At 40.1% G+C, this 18,550-nt stretch overlaps 1 protein-coding gene across 1 annotated transcript in view; it reads right to left on the bottom strand.

The window, feature by feature from the left end:
• The window catches only part of LRFN2 (leucine rich repeat and fibronectin type III domain containing 2), a 346,234-nt gene that overhangs the window by 136,388 nt on the left and 191,296 nt on the right, over positions 1 to 18,550 (bottom strand). Inside the window, exon 2 of the mRNA XM_020999332.2 lies at positions 5,150 to 5,262. The gene's annotated coding sequence lies outside the window, so the exon portion shown is untranslated. The remainder of the gene's footprint in view (positions 1 to 5,149; positions 5,263 to 18,550) is intronic.

Genomic DNA, 18,550 nt, shown 5'->3' with positions numbered 1-18,550 from the left:
TGATTATGTGTGTCCATATGTCACTCCCACTCCTAGACTAAACTCCCTGAGAGCACAGACCATGTCTATCTCTTCTCTGTATCTCCCACAGTGCATCACACAGTGCTAGCTTCATAATAGTTTCTTGATGTTTGTTGAATGGATGAATATGATGTCTAAGGCAGAGACAGAAGAAGCCATTTGAGACTGCACTCACCTTTTTGGATTGTGGGTATTATAAGGCAGGGTCAAGATCATAACAGAAATGATTAATTCCTTTTTCTCAGTTCTTATCCCTTTTGATCTTTCTGCTGAATTAGACTTCTTTCTTTTTTTTTTAAATTTGAAGGTTTTTATTGTTATCTTTTGTTTTAACATAACCTTCATTTCCCTATCCATATCCAAATCCCTCCCCCTTCACTACACAGAGAGCTGTTCTTTGTAACAAAACACAAGAGAAGAAAAAAATTTAAAAGGCAGTTCGGCAAAACCTACCAGCAAATGCATTATGCAAGTCTGATAGCATATGCAATGTTCTGCACCCATAGTCCCCTTTGCACAAACACAAAGGACATCCTCATTTAGTTTTTGTGACTCTCTGGGATGCCCTGCATCCCCCAAGGCTTTGTCTTTAACCTTTTTCTCTTTTTTCTGTCCTTTGGTAACCTCATCTGCTCTAATGGCCTCATGAATCACCTTTATGTGGATGATGCCCTAGTAAATGCCAGGCTTTTCCCTGAGTTCCAGTTCCTCATCTCCAGGTGCTTGTTGACCCCCTCCATATGGATGTCATGTTGGCATCACAAACACAACATATGCAAGACAGAAACAATTTTCTTATTCCCCAAACTCTCCCCTCCTCCGAAATTCCAAATTTATTATCAAAGCATCACTATCCTTTCAGTGACAGACTGAAATCTCACAGTCACCTTCAACTTTTTCCTCTCCTTCACCTTTCACATTCAATCAATCACCAAGTTCTGTCAATTTTACTTCTGGAATCTCTCTCAAATATCCACTTCCTTTCCACAGCCAATACTTCTCCTCTTGTAATGGCCTCCTTTTTGATGTCTCTGCTTCCAGTCTCTCCTCTCTACAATAAATCCCCCACAAAGATGCCAACACGATCTTCCTAGGGACAGGTCTGACCATGTCATTCATCTGTTCACCATCTTCAGAGGATTCCCCATGGTCTCTAAGATAAAATGCAAACAATCTACTTAGCCTGGCATTCGAGGCTTTCTACAACGACTCCAACCTACCTTTTCAAACTTTTTTCCCCCACTACTTCTCCTTGAATACTACATCCCAGCCAAGTCAGATGACTAGGTATTCTGGGGGTTGTCTTCCTGTCTCCTGCTCCTATCCCTGGAATGTGGCCTTTCTATATCCTTCAAGGCCAAGCTCACGTGCCAACTTCTTCCATAAAACTTTCCCTGATCTCTTCCCACCTTCCAAGTTCAAAATGATGCCTCCTTCCTCATATTCTGTATACTATTTGTTAGAATCTCTCCTTTGCACTGATCGTATTCTGTCTTGTTTCATAGTTATTGGCATACATGTCAGAACTCTGTATCAGACTGCAAATCCCTTAAGGGAAGGGGACTGTATGATTTTTCATCACTGTCTCTCCAACATTATACAGAGTCTTTATTTTTGTCTGGACTCGTGATTTCATCAGTTTACCAATCGGTATATACAGCAAAAAAAACTCCCAGTAACAATGCAGATCAGTGACTCTTCTTTAACTTAAAGCCTTAGAGAGTTGACAAGGGGAACTGAGAGATTAATTGACTTAACCAGGGTCATATATCCATGATATGTCAAAGGCAGATCTTGAATCCAGGTCTTTGTGACTCCGAGGCTGGCTCTCTATACATTACACCATGCTATGTCTCATACAGTGTCTTCCACTTAATAAATGCTAGTTGAATTAAATTATTATTGAACTTCATAAATGGATGCCCAATAAAGTGTTTACAAGGACTCAAGAATATGTTAGAAAATATAGTAGATGATAAAATCCGGGTCCAAAAACATCTCCAAGTTCTGGAATTACAGCTATAACTAGCAATTTTTGTGCATTCAACAAGTACCACAGACTGCTCCCCTGGGCAAGGAACATGAAAAGCACTCTCAAACCAACTTTCGAAGATAAATTCAATTGAGACAGGAGGCTGACACCAAGAAGATGGAAGAGCAAGCAATGTCCAAGGAAGAGCTGGGGGAATAGCAGCCTGAGGTCTTCCAATTTTAACTAATCATTGCTAATTAGGTGCTAATTTAAGTTGCTTCTGAAAAGGTAAAAAACGCTTTCAGTGTCTTCTAAATTTTAGCATGCTGATGCAAAATACCAGTTGCCCCACCCTAGTTATAGTTCTGATTGTAATGGAAGTATGAAACTAACAAGGTAAAATTTAATAGGGATAAATGTAAAGTACTATTACTTCTGTTTTTTTTTTTAAACACAATAATAATGCAATTAGAAGCGACAGTGGGAAGAACCCAACTATAAATCAGGTATATGCAAAAGGCAAGCATGATACAATGGTATAACATTAGAAGTCATTGGATCATAGCATTTACAGATGAAAGGTGCATCAGAAACCATCTATTCCAATCCCTTCCCTTGACAAATGAGGAAGTGAGGATCAGAGAGATTAACCACAACCTTAGACTCTATTATTGGGTCCCCCAGGTGGGCTCTCTCCTTATCTTGCCTCCAACCAGGCCTCCACATTACTTCCTCAACATCGTACCCTATGCTCCAGGTATCATATCATATCATAATCTTCTCAGGAATGAAACTCCGAACTCTCTCCCATATTCCCCAGCTCTGATAGGTAGGCTTTCAAGTATGTTCTCTCCCTACCCCACCTTGCATCTCCCATTTATGTATTGTCTTTCCCCATTAGAATTTGAGCTCCCTGAAACTGGGGACTGCCTTTCTCATTTATGTAACCCCTCTAATTAGCTAATGCAGGACATCTAATGAAGAGACACAAAGTAGGATGATGGAGTATTGAATGTCAGGAACAGCAAGAAAGTCAGAGACTATGGATCTCAGAGTATTTGGGGGGAGTAAAGGGTAAAAGAGCAGGTATGTGGCTCAGTGGATAGAGCATGGGGCCTGGAGTCAGGAAGACTCATCTTCCTGAGTTCAAATCTGGCCTCAGACACTTACTAGCTGTGTGACCCTGGGCAAGTCACTTCACTCTCTTTGCCTCAGTTCCTCATGTGCAAAATGAGCTGGAGAAGGAAATGGCAAATCACTCTAGTATCTTTGCCAAGAAAACCCCAAATGGCATCATGAAGAGTCAGATATGACTGAACAGCAAACATATAGGCCATAAGTAGCAGAGCTATAATTTGAACCCAAGTCTTCAGACTCCAAATACAGTACATTTTCTACTGTATCACTCTGACTTCCATACAGTCAGGAGACCTGAGTTTGAATCCTTATTTTGCTCTTTTGTCTAGGACTTTAGATATGCCTCTGAACCTCTCCAGGCCTAGGTCTTTCCATCTATAAATTGAAGGTGCTGGACTGAAGGATCTCTAAGGTCCCAGCTTATCATTCAGGGAACCTTTTCACTGAACTGTGTGGCAGCTCAATATAAGCCAGAACTGTCATGTGGAAGCCAAAAATGTTAAATCTATCTTAGGCTACATAAATAGAAACATAATGTCCAAAGCAAGAGAAATTATAGTCCCTCTGTGTTTTGTACTGGTCAGTACACATCTGGAATATTGTTCTCAGTTTTCATTTTAGAAGGGATATTGACACTCTGGGTTGCATCCAGAGGAGAGTAACTAAATGATGAGAACACTAGAAATTTTGCCATATGAAGTAACTACAGATGTTTATTAAGCCTGGAAAAGAGAAGATTTAAAGGGAAGGATGGGGTAGAAGAATGGTTGTTTTCAAATATTTGAAATGTCATCATGAGGAAGAAGAGGGATTAAGCTCAATTTACTTAGTGCCAGAGGACAAGATTAGGTAATGGGTGGAGAGTAGAGAGAGTGTAGTCTCAACTTAAGGAAAAGCTTAGTAAGAATAGGAGCTATCCAAAAATGGAATGGTATTGCCTCAGAAAGAGTGAACTCTCTATCCTTAGAAGTTTCAAGGAAGGTCTCTAGATAATCACCTTTCAGGGATATTGTGGAGAAGATTCCTGTTCAGTTAAGGGTTTGAGTAGATCAAAGGACCATAGATTTGAGAGATCCTCTAATCCAGTTCCTTCATTTTACAAGTAAAGAGACTGAGGCTCAAAGAGGTTAAGTGATAGCTAAGTCACATAGGTAATAAGTGAAAGTTGGGACTTGAACCCAGATCCCCTAACTACAAATCCGTCACTCTTTTCATGACCACACACTGGGCCTCTGAGGTCTTTTCCAACTGTGGGAGTTGTTCATGAGTCTCCAAATCTATAAAATAGATGTCTTACTTGGGACAGATCCACAATAACAGGGCAGCAGATTTGACCAACAGCATGGAGTCTGTGCTGTCTGACAGACTTTAACAAAGCAGAAGCTGATTGGTAATCCTGTTCCACTCATCAGAAACACTTCTGAGAACACATGCAGGGAACATAAACAAGGATGTGTGCCTAGTAGAGTACATGCAACAGTGAAGATATGGAAGGGAAGACACTAAAGGTTGCTGAGAATTGCTTCTGGATTGGAAAGCAAGGGAGACTAAGAGGGCTAGCCCTAACTTTTCCTCCTCAATCCTCTTCCCCCCAGCACAAATGATCCTTAATTTCCCTGCCTAACACCTTTCCTTTGCAAAGCTCCTTTCGGATATATAGATAATGATATTACTAATAATTGCTAGCATTTATGTATCACTTTTTAAGTTTTGCAAAATGCTTTATAAATAATCTCATTTTATCTTTACAACAATCCCCAAAGATGTTCCCATTTTACAGAAGAAGAGGAAACGGAGGCAAACAGAGGTTAAGTGACTTGCCCAGAGCCACAAAGCTAGTGAGTGTCTGAGGCTGGATTTGATCTCAGATGCTCAAATATTCTTGATGCCAGCACTCTTTCTGATGTGATACCTAGCTGCCTGAATTGAGCAACAATCCTGTGAGTAGGACAGCACAGGAAACAGTGACCCCATTTTACAGATGGGCAGACTGAGGTTCAAAGAGAATTAGTGACTTACCCAAGTTCACATGGCAATTCAGTGGTAGAGCTGGGATTGGAACCCAGGTCTTCTGAATCCTAGTCTGTTGCTCTTTGGGCTACATCATGCAGGCCTCAACTCAGAAGGGCAGTCTACAATGAAAAAAAAATCCAACTAACTATACTATTATCTAACTCATTTCTGTCTTTTCATACACAAGAATAGCATAGGATATAACTTTTTCAAATGTTTTTCCAAAGTCAGTTAAGCTATATCTATAGTATTCTCTTATAGGTGTTTTTGACAGCACTCTTGCAAAAAAAAAAAAAAAAAAGAAAGAATTGAGACTTTTCTGGCATTATATGTTCTAAATGAAGCTATGCTGGCTGGTTGTGATCACAACCATTTTCTAACTGTTCAGTGACCATCATATATGTGTTATAGAAGTAAACTAGAAATAGGTCTGGTCCATATTTTCCACATACTATTATCCTCCCTTTTATGAAAATGGGGAAAATATTTGTTTTTCAGTCCTGCCTCCAACTCTTCTCTCATCCTCCATGTTCTTTCAAAGATCACTAATTAGATTCAGTCATTACATACACAATTTCTTTTGCTACTTTGTGATGTAATTCATCTAAGCTTGAAGATCTGAACTCATAAACAATATATAGGCACCATCTTAATATTGTCCTCTTTCCCTAAGGTTCCAACTCCCTGTGAACCATTTTTGTTCTGACTTTGTTTCTCAAATCTCTCATGGATTTGTATTGTGCATCTTTCACATGCATTTATCACGTGGTGGTCTATAATGGCCTGTGTTTGTGTCTTATCCCCCTGCTAGACTGTAAGCTCCATGAAGTCAGGGGGTGTGTCAGTTAAATTTTGTATCTCCCTTAGTCCCTAACACAGAACTTTGCACAAAGTATGAATGAATGAAAATCTCATTTATTTACCGCACACAGTTGGCACTTAAAAAATGTTTGTTAAATGAAATAAATAAATATTGGACTAATTATGCACAATAATTATAGTCTTTTATAGAATGTGTTGAGTTTGTTTATTGTGGTAATTGTTTTTAAAGAAAAACTCTCCCTACACATTTTGCTGCTGATATGGATAGGCTTATGTGTGTGAGTGTGTTGGTAAGTATCTCCTTGCCCCTTACTTTAGCTAGCAGGCAAGAATTGTCCTCTTTCTATCTCTAGGCTGGTCTAAGGGGAAATGTGTGGGGAAGAGTTTGGGGAAGGGAAAAATCTATGAGTATTATAAAGATTATATATCCTCTGATTTTTAGAACATATTCTAAGCTTTTATAGTTTGGTTGCTCAGAAACAGCAGTATTGTGTAGCAACTGACTTTTAATAGCTGTGTGATCATAAGGAAATCAGTTTATCTCCTCTTAGCCTCAGTTTCCTCACTGGTAAAATAAGGGTAATAATAGGTGTAGTGCAGGGATGAGGAACCTAAGGCCTTGAGGCTATATGTGGCTATTTTTTTGACTGAGTCCAAGTTTTACAATTTGTTCTGTGAAGTTTGGATTCAGTGTAAAGGCCGTACTTGGGGATGTAGAGGGTCATATGTGGCCTCAAGGCCATTGGCTCCCCACCCCTGGTATAGTGCTTAATTTGTAGGGTTGTAGTAAGGCTAAAATGAATTAAGTTTGAAAAAAGGCTTGCAAATTTCAGGTGCTACATCAATATCAGCTATTTTTATTTTCTCCCATTCATAACATTGTACCCACGGAATTAACTATCCTCTGCATCATTATTTCACCTGAACTTGTGTTTTAAGAGAATTAATTAATTTAATTAGTTGAGGGGTACACATATGGAGACACAGGCAGGGGAGCATTATTCAGCTCATTGGGATAAATATTTCTAGGCTACAAAGTAATTTGTCTGGAACAACACTGGTGGAACCATGAATTGATGTTGGAAGGAAATTTGAAATTACGTTAAGAAAGTGACTCAAATGCCCATATTCTCTGACCCAGAGATCTCACTACTAGGCATATGCACTCAAGGAGGTCAAAGATAAAAACAAAAGTTCCCATATCCACCAAGCTTTGGTAGTGGCTTTTTTTTTTTTGTGGTAGCAAAGAACTGGAAACAGGATAGAAGCCCATCCACTGGGGAATGACTAAACAAATTGTGTTCCACGAATATATTGGAATATTTCTGTGCTATAAGAACAACAAACATGGGAAGTATCCAAATTCAGGGAAGTATGAGAATATTTATTTGAACTGATGCAGAGTGAAACAAGCAGAACCAGGAAAGCAATATATATACAATGACCATAAGAAAGTAAACAGAAAGAACAAAATATGAAAACTGATTATTGTTTAATTATAATGATTGAGCTTGTCCCTGATGAGATAAGAAAATGAACCACTCTCTTTTTATTGGAGAGGGTAAGGACTAGGTATATTCATTTTATATCTGGTCAGATGCATGTTTTAGTTTTCTTCAATTTTTTTTTCTTTTTCTTTTTCTTTTTTTTTTTTTTGTTATAAGGGATGGATGGAAGGGCAGATATATCCAGAAATGAATGTGCTATAAAATCAAAATATCAATAAAAATGAAAAACTTTTTGTTTTCAAAAGCAATTGTTGGGCCAGCTAGGTGGTACAATGGATATAGAGCACTGGCTCTGGAGTCAGGAGTACTTGAGTTCAAATCCAGCCTCAGACATTTGCTAGCTGTATGACAGACCCTAGATAAACCAATTAACCCTAATTGCCTCCAAAAGGAAAAAAAAAAAGCAAATTGTCAAACTCAGAATAAGAGATAGACTTATAATCATAGACTAGAGCCCTAGAATGTGATAGCCAATCATTTATTCCAAAACCTTTCATTTTATAGATCAGGAGACTATTGCCCAGATTAAAGAAGCAATTTGCTCTAGATCAGGCTATCAGGTTTATGAGAGACCTATGGCTTGCCCCTCACTTCTCTGAGTCTTGGAAATTCCTTGCCTTTCTTAAATTAAAGAAATACAAGTCAATTCAACACATATGTATTAAGCACTTACTATGTGTAAGAGACTAGATTAGATTATGGGCTCACAAATAGATATGACACAGACCTTGCTCTTCAGGAATTTCCCACCTGTTTATTTTTCTTTTTGGTCTAGACCTATGGTTTCATACATCTTTGTAATTCCTGGTGTGGAAACTCCCTCCACCAATGCAGATGGTCTATTTGTCTATAATTTATAGGCTTAGAGAATTGTCTGGGGCACTGAGATACTAATTGCCTTTGCCAACCATTAGTACCAAAGGCAAATTAAACCTAGATCTTCCTGACTCCTGGGTTAGTTTTCTACCCACTAGGCCAGGTTACCTCTCTCTAAATTTTTGGGAGAAGGCACAAACACACAAATAACTCGGTTACAAGGGAAAGTGAAGTTAAGTGAAAAAGTTATGTCCTAACAAAGTGCCTTGAGACACGTAATGAGGATAAATCTCTTCCACCTGAGGGGAAAGGAAAGGCTTCAGGGACAAGATGGAATTTGAATTGGGCACAGAAAAAAGGGAGAGTGTTATGAATCCTGCTGGGAAGAGCTTTTAAGCGACAACTGAGTACTCTTTCCAGCCAACAACTCTGGGTATTGTGGCAGCCTGAACCTCACTCAGTAAACAAACAGCTTTGTTCAAGAGAGAGATGTCTGCACATGACGTCAGACTTTTTCAATGTACTGGTTAACTTTTCTAAGCTGTTTTTTTTCTTTCTTTTTTATTCTTTATATATATAGAGGATGAATCACTGGAAGAGGGAGGTGATAGAGTAGGAAAGATCAGGGATATAAAAAACAAAAGATATCAATAACATTTATTTTTTTAAAAATAGGAATATTAATTTTTTTTAAAAAGACTTCAAGCATATGTACTTTGAGGGAAGTTCCAGGTTCAGTATAAACATGCAAATAACTATGAATCCACACTTACAAAATGAGGCTAGAAAGACACTGATTGGCTTGATCCTATCACATTTTCTCGTAAATTAAAATCACATTAATCTCCAATTAGCACTGAGCACTGAGTACCCAATTTAAGGGTTATCCAGATCCTTAGCTTTTGTCCTTCTAACTTTCTTTACCAATCTCCTCATTAAGGAGGATTCCTTAAGATCCTAGTTTTAGAGTTGGAAGGAACCTTTAGAGGTCATTTGGTCCAAAGCCCTCATTTCACAGATGAGGATATCGAGGCTGAGAGATGTTATAACTTGGACAGAGGCACAAGGATAATTAAGTGAAAGACCTAAGAGTCAAACCCAAGGTCTCCAAGGTCAGCATTTATTCCTTCATTTGGCTGTACCAGGCTTCTTGTCCCCAAAGAGAGGATCGGCAATTCTCGATGGAGCATATTCTTGTTGAGTTATTGGAGATGTTAGGAGGGAGAGATGCCTTTGAAAGAAATAAGGGGCATAAAGAATATGGTACTCCAGCTTAGGAAGTGCTATCATACTGCGCAGGGAAGGGAATCCTGAAGTCTCAATTCCTGGAGCTGAACTTGATCTGGAGAGCTCCTCACATCCAGCTTCAGCAGGGATTATCTGAGAGCTTTCAATTTTTCCAAGCTCCCATCATCCCCCATTGCTGCCTCAGATGTGGTGGGAGTGATTTTGCTATACTTCCCCCTTTCTGAGGCTCCTTCTTTCCACATTAACAGTCAACTTGTCCAAATAATAGACCCACACACTTCCTAAGCTGGAGAAGCATTCTCTTTATGCCCCTCCCTCCCCAATAACTGAACAAGAAGATGCTCCATGGTGAGCTGCCCGTGCCCCTCTTTGGGGACAAGCAGTGTTTGTCTCCAACCTCAGGAAGGAGAAATGTCTAATTTATCAGACAATACCACAAGGTGTTGTTTACATGCACTCAGGATGTAACATAGACGCAGCAAACCGTGAACATCTTAAACCTGTTTGCGGCTCCTTCTCGGTGTGATAATTAAAGAGACAGCTTGTGTAGCACGTATGAGTCGGCAGACACAAGGAGGGAGGGAGGAAAAGAAGAAGGAGCAGGGGGTCCAAGGACCCAGTGGCATGAGGGAGGGGAAGCCTGAGCACTCAGCTCACCCATTCCCACACTCTCTGGCCCTATTACTTCTTTGCACTGCCCAGATATGATCCTTGGTGACAGATTGGAGGGGAAGCAGAGTGGCCCAAGCAGAAGACAAAGAAAATGAGGTGGTGCCAGGGCCAACTGTGGGCAAAGCTATGAAACAGGAGAAATTTGTGGCACCCTGTCCCACCACCTACTCATAAGCCCTCTCCCTACACATCCTTGCCTCTCTACCCACCTAACTTCTAGTTCTGAGGTTTTTTTTTTTTAACATAAGATCTTTCATTTGGAAGGTTGCCACTTAATCATAATATCATGGGACTATAGATTTAGAGTTGGAAAGGACCTCAGAATTAATCTGACCCAATCTCCTCACTTTACAGTTGAGAAAACTGAGGCCCAGAGGGGTTAAGTAAATTACCCAAGGTCACACAGGTACTAAGCATTCCCAATGCAGCATGGTATAACAAATACTTTCCATTTGGAGTCAGGAAATCAAGATGAATTCTTGGTTACAGTGTGAGTCTTGGAGGAATAGTTTAACTGCTCCACGCCTCAGTTTCCTCATCTGTAAAATGAGTTAATACTATTTGAATTACTTAACTTATGGAGATACTGTGAGAAAAGTGTTTTGTAGACCTCATAGTTGTGAGAAAGCAACTTGTAGTATAATACAACTGCATCATTTTTTCCACTGCAGGTGTTAGCCACTAAGAGCTTGAGAAGGGAGACCCTGACCTCCGCTAGGATTATTTGCATTTTAATGGAGAATTCCTGTAAACAAACAAACAAACAAACAAAAACAACTTCAAGGAGCTAAAGGTACTAATTTCTGATGATGAAACTTCTGGCAATAAGGGTGATAATTTGGGACAAAGGTCCCTGTCTTGTCTTCCTCAAATTATTCACGATGGCCACTGACTTAGAAGTGACAGGGATGGGAGTGGGGCAGGGAATAATGAATAATGAAGCCATGTTTTAATAGTAATTTTTCTTATAATATTATTTGTACCGATTAGAAACAGCAGATATGCAGCTTGAGTGTTGTGCTGGCGCCCTTGAGATACAAAGTGTACTGGAAGAGAGTCTCCATCATACTGGGTACAGTAACACATCTGGAAAGAATTTAGGGGAAACCAAGAGCAAGAATTATACTGAATAAGAAGGACCAGGAGGGGTATGTTGTGTACCCAAGTAACCCGAGCCCCTATGCCCACATTGATGAAATTCAAAGTGTCAGAGTAAAGGACTAAGCATTTTCCTAGTGCTAATTAAGAATACAGTCACTGTTTTGGATCACATGACTGAGCATACAGTAGGTTCTCAAAAACACTGGCAAAATTTAAATGGATTAAGTAGAATCTAACATCTCCCCCTTCCTCATCCCTATAGGGTTTCTGGAAACTCAGCAATTTCCAGACATGTGGAAAGGCATAAAAAATGTGTAAGCCTTGTAGTTTTCTGGCTGCCTGAGCCCAAACAAGCCACTTGAGAGACCTTGGCTCCCCTGCTGGAGAGTGTATGGCTCTGGTGGCTTCTTCCTCAGGGTTTCAAGCATATTTCTTCTCTGTCCCAACTCTGAAGGAAATTTTAAGGAGCTAAGATTTCCTAGCATCTCCTTCACTCCTAGAAGAACATACTTCATATCTGTGTCTCGGCATCCCGTAATAATAACAACAACAACCAGCTGGCATTCATTGAGGAAGGTAGAGGAAGGAGTAACATCCCAGGTTTGACTACATCACTTCCCTGCTCAAAATCCTTGGAAAGTTCCCCATCATCTATAGCACAAGACACACAGTGCTCATCCTGGCATGTCAGTCCTCTCATAATCTGACTCCAACAAATCCTCTTAGCCTGATTTCATTTTACTCTCCTTCACACACTCTCTGCTCTAGTCAAACTGCTCAGCTAGCAGTGCTAAAGTTCAGCTTTAAAGTTTAAAGTTCTCCTTTCTCCACACATTTGCCCAAGTCATCCCCATGTACTCCCTTTTCATTTATCCTTCTCCGAATTTTTATCTTCCTTTCAGGCTCAGTTCAGGTCCCTCATGTGAAGTCTCCCCAGATATTAGTTCTCTATTTGTTTTTCTCTCTGTAGCTCTGGGTCTCTATATCTCTCTGTATCTTTTTCCTTCTCTCTCTGTGTGTTTGTCTGTCTGTCTGTCTCCATTTCTGTCTGTTGGTCTCTACATTGGTGTCTCTCTCTGTCTTTCTCTCTTCTCTGTCTCTCTATGTCTCTCTGTCTTTTTCCATCTTTCTATTTCTCTCCGTGTATACTTTAAACTCAAATTGTTCTGGCTATCACTGATTGGATAATAATAGGGCCTGGCCCAAGCTTCATTTGCTCACTGTTTGGGTTTTGATGGCTGAGTAAGTGTAAATAGCAATTGTTTCTGTTCTGGCCAGAAACTTCGAGGGTCTTTCCCCACAGACTGATTCTTTTGTGAAGTCAAACTAGGCCATCTTTTGTCCAAATTCTTGCCCAGCTCTTTACCACTGAATGGCTGTTGCCTCAGACAAAATGAGACCCAGGAAAGACTTCAGCTTAAAAAGGCCAAGGTCTCCCACTGTATCCTGGGCCATCACCAGTGATCTTGACTTATGTCTTGCCACTAGATTCTGATGACTCTGGAGGACAATGAGGCTGATAACTTTGCATAGCTTTGCCTCACTTAAATCCGACTCATTTGTAAGTCAAGACATCACCTTCTTGATGTCATTGGTTCTCTTTGAGAATGAAGGACGAACAATTCTGTGTGTCCCTCTGTCTCTATCTCTGTCTTTGTCTCTATCTGTCTGTCTCTGTGTTTGTGTCTTTGTCTGCCTCTGTCTCCATATCTACCTCTCTCTGTTTCTCTATTTTACTTATGTGTCTACACATGAGAGATAGTTTGGTATAGAGAATAAAAAATAGAACTGAGAGAGTCCAGAAGACATTCTGCCTCTGATACATCCTGACTGTGTGATCCTAATGATCACTTAAACTCTCAGTGCTCCACATAACTTTCTAAGAGTATAAATTGCAGAACACTTGCTTGAGCTAGTTGGAGAGGATGAGTTTCCACACCAGCAATTTCCTACACTAATGAAATCATGAGTACATTCTAAAAGCACAATATCTTCATTTGAATTTAAGTTTCTTGTGGTTCCAGACTATTTCATTTTCTACCTTTGTATTATCAGTCCCGTGCTTGTATATAGCAGACACTTAATTTTTATTGAACTGAATTGAAATTGCTAAATGAAGAATGGATATAATTGAGGTCCAGGGAATTTAAATAATTTGCTCAATATCATCTCCCTGGGACTTAAAAACTCTGGTATTTGGACTTTAAGTCCCAGCATCTTTACATCATCATACCATACTGCTTTCATGGACATTGGGAAGAGATTTTCTGTCTGTATTATTTTATAAGGTGTTAAAGTTAGAAAGGAACTAAAGGATGCTTTAAGATGATCACTCTTATACAGATGAGTAATCAGAGGCAGGAAATTATTTGGCCAAGGTCATACACAAGCACATAAGCAGCTATTGACAAAGATTAGATGAGACTTAATTCTTCTTGTTGTTCTTCTTCTCCTCTACTTCCTCCTTTTCCTTCTTTCTCCTTCTTCAGCTTTTTCTCCTTGTCTTCCTCCTCATTATTCTCCTCTTCATCATCTCCTCCTCCTCCTCATTCTTCTTTTCTTCTTCTTCTTGTTCTTGTTTTTCTTGTTCTTCTTCTTGTTCTTGTTCTTGTTCTTCTTCTTCTTCTTCTTCTTCTTGTTCTTCTTGTTCTTGTTCTTGTTCTTGTTCTTCTTCTTCTTCTCCTCCTCATACTCCTCCTCCTTTTCTTCCTCCTCCTCCCTCCCCTTTTCTCTTCCTTTTTCTCCTTCTGCTTCCCTTCCTCTGCTTTCTCCTTCTCCTGCCCATTACTCTTCCCATTACTAATCTCTCCCCTCAGTGCATTATACTAGATACTGCTGGATCTGAAGTCAGAGGACATGAATTCAGAGCCTCCTTATGTCAAGCAGCTAGGTCGAGTGGCATATAGAACTAGCCTTACTACAAATCCAATCTCAGATACTTATTAGCTCTGTGACCCTGGGCAAGTCACTTAACTTATGCCAGTGTCAATTTCTTCAACTGCAAAGTGGAGATAATAATAACACCTAAGTCCCAGAGCTGTTATGAAGATCCAATGAGACAATATTTGTAAAGTGCTTAGCCCAGACCCTACCACATAGTAAGTTCTATATAAATGCTTATTCCCTTCCCTTCCCCATGCCACTAATCACCTGTGCAACAATGAATAAATCAATTTAACTCTCTGATCCTTAGTTCATTTCTTTGTGAAGGGAATGGACTAAATGGCCTGGAGGTCTCTTCTAAACTCTAAATCTATAATTCAAAGAAGATATAGTTTGAGGAAAAGTGAGCTAAGACCAAAGCAATATCTATTTAGAGTTAGCCTCAAAGTCCTTTCAACCCAAGACTGAGTCTTGGTGGAGTCCTTGAATGTTAGTTTGAAGTAGAATGTGGGTTTTCCTGAAAAAGTGATGTCAGCTGTGCAGTGTGGAAAGGGGTTGGGGCAGAGTTACGCTGAAGTTAACTCTGACACTGTGAGCTGATTGTTAAATTTTCAGTGTGAGCATTTACATTCCAGAAATCGACAAAAACTACAAATCAGGTCTTTCTTTGATTGTCTAGACTTTAAAAAATGATGGATAAAATGTTGATTATGCAGATTAAATTTATAAGTGTGTCATGCATTTTCAGAGGAAAGGTTGTTAAACAATTACTAGCACACTCCTGGGTGGGAGTGAAAGAATTAAGGAGCTAAATGGCACACTGGATAGAATGATGGAGATGGACTTGGATTCAGGAAGACCTGAGTTCAAACCCAGCTTCAAACTTATAAGCTATGTGAACCTGGGAAAATCAATTAATCCCTCTCTGCCTCAGTTTCCTTACCTGTAAAATAAAGATATTAATAGCACCTACTTCCCAAGATGTTTGGGGGATAAAATGAGATAATGCTTATGAAGCATTTCCAAGACCTTAAGTACTATATAAATACCACAATACTTGCTGTCTAGGGATAAAAATGTGGCTATTTGGTTTTCCAAAGTTTGGTCCTGATATTTGAGCCTGGTTAAAAAAAAAAGTAAAGTTATTAAAGTTTGCTTTCTGTAATATAGGGGAAGGGAAGGAAATGAGCATTTATTAAGTACCTACCATACACTAGACACTGTGCCTAAGCAATTTTACAAATATTAACTAACTTAATCCTTACACAAACCTCTGAGGTAGATGCTATTACTATCCCCATTTTATGTTTGAGGAAACTGAGGCAGAAGTGAAGTACTTTGCTCAGTGTTACACAACTAATAAGTGTCTGAGGTTGTATTTGAACTCAGGTCTTCCTCACTCCAGACCCAATCCTCTATCCACTGTGCCACTCATTGTCTCTGTAATACAGTGTATTATAATTATTTTTGTTGGTGAAAGTTCCAGTTGGGTAGAAATTGTGACTTATTTAAACTTTGTATCTCCTCTCATGCTTAACAAGTGTCCTCCACATAAAAGAAAGTTAACATAATATTTTGTTGAATAAATGAAGAAATAGTGCCTCCTACCTTCCTTTTGGCATTCTTTCCCCCTCCCCCACTTCCATGCCAACCCTCCATAGAGCCTTCTGGTTCTCCCCTAAAACTTCAACTTGCATGAACTAATACAAAGTAAAGCAAGCAGAACTAGGGAGAAAAAACAAACCTACCACAATGTAAATGGAGAAAACAACAATACACTAGACTAGAATCTAAATGCTGCCAAAAAAAAAAGGTAAAGACTAAGCATGACCCCAAGAAGAGATATGAGAAGATGTCTCCCCCTACTCATGCTTCTTCACAGGTAGGGGACTATGAGTATGGAAATGCTAGATTTTTTTTTTTAGTCTTGCTAAACTTTTTTTTCTTCCTTTGTTTAGTTTTTATTATATTGGCTAGCTCTTTGGGAGAGGGAGAGGGGAAAAATACAATGTGAAATGTATAGGGCGTTAAAAATGTATCAAGCTCAAGTGCCGTACTAGGATGCGGTGTGCTCACTTCTCACCAGAAGTGTAATAAAGGCTTTCCTTCCACACCACACACACACACCCACACCCTCACACACACACACACACACACACACACACACACAATGTTTTGGAAAGGAAAAAAAAACTCCAGATGCCCTGTGCTTTTCCCCTTTCTCCTTCCTGCCAACAAACCTCTTGGGAAAGGATATAGCACCAGCTACTGATATCTCAGTACGAATTTTAGTCATTTACTGATTTCCCCCAGTTACTAGTACCGCCCCCTCCTACTCCCCTCCTCCCATTGTATCTATTTAGTGTGTATCCATATATGCACATGCAGTCTTCCCAACCAGAATATAAGCTCTTTGAGGCCAGGGATTGTTTCCTTTTTGTCTTTGTATTCTCCTAACTTAGTACAGTGTCAGGAACATAGTAAGCACTTAATAAATGCTTGTTCCTATTTAAAACTCCCTCATAGAATAACACCTTCGTTCTAAATTTAGAGAATTTCACCTCAGCCAGCAGGGAAGGGAGATATTTCTGGAAAGGTGTCTCTTTTTGTCTCTATGAATGAATCACTTAATGAATATAACATTTATTAGGTGTTTACTATGTGCAAAGCACTGTGCTAATGAAAACTAAGACACAATCTGCTTTCTAGGAGCTCACATTCTCATGGCGAGTCAGATGGGGTACAGCAGCAAAGCAGAGGTTAATGATTCTTCTTTGCTGTTTATTTATTTAGTAGCGCTATTCTGGGGGTTTGAGGAGAGACCTGTCAAGGTAAGTGGTGGTAGTGGTACCTGCTTAGCACCTGAGTCTTTCCCCCAGAGCGCCCTGCTGCTTCAGCTAGGTTGGCTTACTTATCCTGTGTGTGGCAGTTAGTTGGAAGTTGGTAGGGAATGGCTGACCTCCTCTCAACGGGAGTTGCTTCCCTAGGTGATGGCCTTATATGCTGGGCTGAAAGCAGGAATGGTGGTCAGGGGCTGGGAGTGGGGGGGACGGGAAGAGTCAGGGTTAAAATACTGCCCTTCTCAGGGTTCTGCTGCCTGTCTGCCTATTGGTGGCAGTTGGTCAGCAGCGGTAATGAAATAATAATCATAATCCTTTGATAGTCACTCATATTCTCCCCACCCCTTCTTATGTCTACTCCTTTTCAGCCCTGTCTGATTTTACAAGGCTGACCTCCTCAGGGAGATTTCTCTGTTCTTTCCTTGTGGTAGACACTCCTGGAGAAAAATTATCACCGAGGTCCCCAAACTAGATAAAAGGTCTATGCAGGAGAGGGGCAAATGTTGCTACTGAATCTTGGCTGGAGTCCCTGTGGAAAACCCTGGGATCTGGCAGGGAATGAGCTGTCTTTCTCTTTAGCTGTGAGGCCCCCTCATTATTTAATCACATCATCCCAGTTCACAGCAGGGCTTCTGCAGAAGACAGCCGGCCTGCCTGCCTGCCTGCTGCACCTCAGGCTTTGCCCAAGATCCCAGCTTCTCCTCCAGGCAATAGGAAAAAGAAAAGACAAAAAGAAAAAAAAATAACCCAACCAACCCTAAACTTACTTATTTTTTTCCCCCAAAGACGTTGAGGATATCAGTGGTTGCTAGGGTAACGCTTGAAGTTGGAACTGAATTATCTCCAGTGGTCTCATCAGACTATACCCCTCCTTCCCCCCAAGTCCAAACCACTCCCCTCACTGTCTCCTTCTCCTCCCCAGGCATTAGCCTCCTCTTTTCTTCTGTTAGCTAGATTCATTCCTATTGGCAGCTACTTAGGTGTTCCTACTGAAGGTAGATGAGGAACAGCTCAGCTCTTCATAGAAAATTTCAGAGGAAGGAAAAAAAAATAAGAAAAAGAGGTATCATGCAGTCAAATAACTGACACTAATAAGATTCCTTAGTGGCATTAGGTTTACCAGGGAGGCTCGAGTGGGACTGGAGTGAAACTGGGTGGCAAGTCCTCACTCTTTCCCTTTTTCTTCTTCTTCTTCTTCTTCTTCTCTTCTTCTTCTTCTTCTTCTTCTTCTTCTTCTTCTTCTTCTTCTTCTCTTCTTCTTCTTCTTCTTCTTCTTCTTCTCCTCTCTCTCTCTCTCTCTCTCTCTCTCTCTCTCTCTCTCTCTCTCTCTTTTTGGTAAGGCAATCAGGGTTGAGTGACTTGCCCAAGGTCACACAGCTAGTAAGTATCAAGTGTCTGAGGTCAGATTTGAACTCAGGTCCTTCTGACTCCAAGGCAGGAACTTTATCCACAGTGTCACCTATCTGTCCCTCCTTTTCCTTCTTCTCTTCTATTTTTTCCTCCATCTCTCTTCTTCC

This window comes from Phascolarctos cinereus, unplaced genomic scaffold (assembly GCF_003287225.1).
Source record: "Phascolarctos cinereus isolate Bilbo 61053 unplaced genomic scaffold, phaCin_HiC Scaffold_5;HRSCAF=322, whole genome shotgun sequence".
NCBI classification, from domain to species: Eukaryota; Metazoa; Chordata; class Mammalia; order Diprotodontia; family Phascolarctidae; genus Phascolarctos; species Phascolarctos cinereus.
The sequence above is the reverse complement of the archived record's forward strand: the minus strand, read 5'-3'. Positions and strand labels throughout refer to the sequence as shown.